Source organism: Crocodylus porosus, unplaced genomic scaffold (assembly GCF_001723895.1).
Source record: "Crocodylus porosus isolate Cpor-Errol unplaced genomic scaffold, CroPor_comp1, whole genome shotgun sequence".
NCBI classification, from domain to species: Eukaryota; Metazoa; Chordata; order Crocodylia; family Crocodylidae; genus Crocodylus; species Crocodylus porosus.
Window position 1 is genome coordinate 24,323,045 of NW_017728909.1, and position 4,530 is coordinate 24,327,574.

General features: G+C 46.6%; 1 protein-coding gene across 3 annotated transcripts in view; it reads right to left on the reverse strand.

The window, feature by feature from the left end:
- ADAMTS12 (ADAM metallopeptidase with thrombospondin type 1 motif 12) overlaps window positions 1-4,530 on the reverse strand; it is a 344,985-nt gene that overhangs the window by 335,369 nt on the left and 5,086 nt on the right. The gene's annotated exons all lie outside the window — the stretch shown is intronic.

Consider the following 4,530-nt stretch of genomic DNA (forward strand, 5'->3'; position numbering starts at 1 on the left):
TCCCTCCCACCCACAGCATGGACCCTAACCCCACAGACCCTAGGCATGTGGTATGTTAGCTAATACTGAGAGGTGTCTCTGTGTGTGTGTTTCCAGTTTCACTGGGACAGGCAGGCAGAATAGTAACCACTTAGACCTTTTTTGGAGCTAATCACCAGGTCACCAGGTAAATTGTTTAAGAAGAGTTGAATTAATAGACAGGCTATTGTTTGGCTGATGAGGTGATAAACACTTAACAGCTCCCTGCTGGCTTGCTCACCTGTCAGTTTGCTGCAGACAGTATAAAGAAGCAGGTAGGGAGATTGAAAAGCTCTGCATCATCAACTAATGCATGCACTACCCATACCTCCTTGCCTCAGAATGCTAGCAGGGGGCTGGCAACACTCCCACTCCTTGAACAGCCAGTGAGGAAAAGCCTGGGATGGTTCAGGCCGACCTGCCTGGCCATCCCCTGCCTCAGCTCAGCTCTGTGGAAGGGAAAGGAGGGCTGCTCTAGCACCCTCTAGCTTCTAGCCCGAGCCACTGCAGGCATGTGCCTGAATTTCCTCAGTTCAGAGAAAATATCTGTTTAGTTATAAACTGGTTCAGCCTAGCCAGGTTAGACTAACCAGCAAAGATTGAATTAATTCAGGCTCAGACATTTTTAATGTCTGTCCCTAGCCTGAAAGTTTAAAAGATCTTTAAGCAGTCCTTTCATATTTCAGTAAGAACAGTGAATCAATCTCTCTCAGGTTTGTATGCTTTCATTCATAACACTGTGGCTTTAACTTAAGGGAGCACTGCATGTGTACCGAGCTGGAGAAGGAAAGGGGCCAGCCAGCCTGCAGGCTTTACTGAGGCTGCAGGCCACCCTGAGATGGCCACTGCCAAAGGGTGATCCTCAAGGGTATCATTTGGTGTAGACAAGAGGGAATTATTATATTCCTTATTATAACTGCTTTAAATTCAGAAACATGCCCTTTGGAGGGAAGGGGAGGTTGAACAGGTTTTGGGGATAGCCACCACCCCCTGAGAGAGAAAAAAGGTACAGGCTTAGGAGGGGTGGAAGGGACTCCCCAGGTAAGAGGCAGAGGAGAGGGGAGGTGGGAGGAGACAGGAAGGAGAATGGGAGGAAAATCTTTTTAATGGAGAAAATGAATTGGGGTTGGGAAGCATGGCTCTGTTGTGTGATTGCAGTGGGGTAGCACTCTCCTAGATGAGAAGCTGAGGAGCTGGAGTGGGATGTCTTGAATTGTGGGGTATCATGGTAGGAGTTTGTTTTCTTATACCATCATACTATAATAGCTTATAAAACCAGAATAAAGTATCTTGTCTTTTGCATACATATCTAATTAATAAATGCAAACATACATAAAGCAGATTTTTAGAATTCAGAAGACACCAAGCACTGGATGGATAAAAAACTGGCTGATGGGGTACACCCTGAGAGTAGTGGTGGATGGCTTGTAATCAAATGGGTAAGATGTGAGCAGTGGGGTACCTCAGGGTTTGGTCCTCGGGCCCGCACTGTTTAACATCTTCATCAATAACTCGGACATGAAGGTAGAAAGCACGCTGTCCAAGTTTGCTGATGACACTAAGATGTGGGGCAAGGTAGACATACTTGAAGGGAGAGAGAGGCTGCAAATAGATGTAGACTACAAAAGTGGGCTGACTAGAATAGGATGGGGATCAACATAGACAAATGCAGGGTGCTGCATCTTGAGAGAAGGACTCCACAGCATACATACAGGCTGAGGAGTTCCCCTCTTGAAAGCACACAGCCAGAACAGGATCTTGGAGTCATTATAGACTCCAAGATGAACATGAGCCACCAATGCCAGACCACAGCCAGCAAGGCCAGCCATACCTTGTCATGCAGTCCAGAGAGGTGATACTCCCCCCCACCCAAATGCGACTTTGGTCAGGCCGCAGTTGGAGTACTGCATCCAGTTCTGGGTGCTGCACTTCAAAAGAGATGTGGCCAGCATGGAGGAGGTTCAAAAGAGAGCCACCCGCTTGGTGAGAGGGCAGAAGGGCAGGCCCTACGAGGAGAGACTGAGGGGCCTGAACCTGCTCAGCCTCAGCAAGAGGAGGCTGAGGGGGGACCTGGTGGCTGCCTACAAACTCATCGGGGAGATCAACAGCAAATAGGTAGAGTTCTTTTCTCCCCAGCACCACCTGGGGTGACAAGGAACATTGGTAATAAGCTGACACTTTTCCAACCTGGATAGGTAGCCATCACCCCCACCCCCTCTTCAACCAAGGACTTGGACTCCATTTCTCTTCCCTACCTGGAGTATGTGAGCAATTGTCACGCCCTCCTGTCTAACAGCTCAATATTGCATATTGTCCTTTACTTCTGAACTTTAACATCCAGCATCACTTGCCAAATACTTGGTACCAACTTCATTTTAAGTGTCCTACCTTTAGATTTTTCTTAACCCTTTTATATTTTAGTAAGTATTATAGAAAATGTAAGCTTTTTCTAATCATCCTGAGAGTTGGCTTGACCCCACAGGGCAACAGTGTGCCCTAATTAGCTTCATCCCAGTCCACTGGTACAAATAAAAACAAAAATATAAGCCCCTGGGCCACAACATAATAACAATGACACCGAGGGCCACACACTGCCCCTTTAAGAAGGCAAGCTTCTCCCTCAGCAATGTGTGCCTCCTAGCCCCAGGTACTTTAGGAGCTCCTAGAGCCCATCAATTTTACCAACAGCAGAACAGGCAAACAAGCATCTCCAAGTAGCTTTTCTGCAAGAGCTCCTCCCCCAGCTGCTGCCAGAGAACTAACCCCCCACCAGCCCCATCCCTGTGGCTTATATATGCCCAGGGTCCTGTCTCCTTCTGATCAGCTGACTGGGTGCAGGTGCTAGCTAATTCCCTCATTAGCCTCCTGCCAAGGCTACCTGCAGCTGTGGAGCCCTGCCTAGCTTCCAGGGCTGTCTAGCTCAGCTGCTTCTGGTCATAAAGGAGCAGGGACACCTTAGTGTTTTGCAGGGGAATTAGGCATGAACAGAACATGCTGTAGTACACCTGCAGAAATTAATTATGAAACAAAACATGTATAGGAGCAAAGGGAATGAAATTACACTACAATAAAGTGCAAATAGAAAGGGTGAAAGATACTCCCTGTCGGTAATCAGCTTAACTGAGAGGTTAGCACAGATATTAGACCACTTCTGTCAGCTCTGTGGTAAGACTCCTGTCTTATCTGATCTGAAATCAAAAGACAAGAGATGTAACTTCTTAGTGTCCTGTGCTTGGTCTGTGGAACAGTAATCAATTGTTTAAAGGTCAAGCTGGGCAACCAATTGTGAAAAATGTCACTTCCAAAAGCATGCATGGTTGACCATGACTGTTACCATTTGCCATGTATATACACATTTCTTAAGACCACATTTAATGGATTCCTCTATATATGTGAAGGAGCTGGTAGCAGAATGGTTATAACATTTTAGTGTGGGTTCAAACCCACCTTTGAAGTCAGCTGACCCACAGATGATCCAACGGTAACTGGATACCAGGTCAGTTGAGGACTCAGAGGAAGACAAGCCTAAAGCTTACCACATTACTCCCATGAGTGCTATAAGCTTCAAAAACTGGTGTGCCTTACCTACTTAAGCCCAACAAACTGAGAGGCTCAGGTGGCCCCTTGACCTTGAAACAAATGCTAAGGGGTTGCATACAAATTACTGCTTCTACCTCCCCAGTTAATCCTTACCACGCCATTGGTCTGTGTGAGTTAGGGGACCTGCTGTTCACAGTGGCATGACATACCCTAACACAATGTGTAACATATTCCCATGATGTGTGTTCAGAGGGTTTACATCACCTAAAAGGTATCAGTCCAATACAGGGAAGGGGCTGGAAACAGACAAGTAGGGTGGTTCTCTTCTGAATTACTTTCAGCACAGCAGTAAATTGAAGATAAATAATTATTTAAAGACAGAAAACTGCAAATAGACTAATAATAAAACCTCGCCATTTAACTTTCTCTGTAAATTCCTCCTCAATGCACATATTTTGCACTAATAAGGATCACTGGACCCTTGCATGATGCTCAGCTTTAATTGCACTGGACAGACTGCTGACTGTGATGCCCAGTACTCTGGCTACAGATTTTCAATTCTGAGACAGGAGAAAGTGAAGCCTCCAAGTCCCTGTGGCAGGCTGAGATTGTGACAACTATACTAAGCCATAGCAGGATTTTTCCCAGTTCCCCTGATACTTTATCTCCTCCTGAACAGGGATAGCAACCCAAGTTTCATAGTTTCATAGTTTCTACGGTCAGAAGGGACCTGAGCAGATCATCTAGTCCAACCCCCTGCCATGGCAGGAAAGAGCACTGGGGTCAAACGACCCCAGCAAGATGTTCATCTAACCTCCTCTTAAACACTTCCAGGGTAGGAGCCTGCACCACTTCTCTTGGAAGCTGGTTCCAGACCCTAGCCGCCCTGACCGTGAAGTAGCGTCTCCTGATATCTAACCTAAACTTACCCTCTGCCAGCTTGTGACCGTTATTCCTGGTCACTCCTGGCGG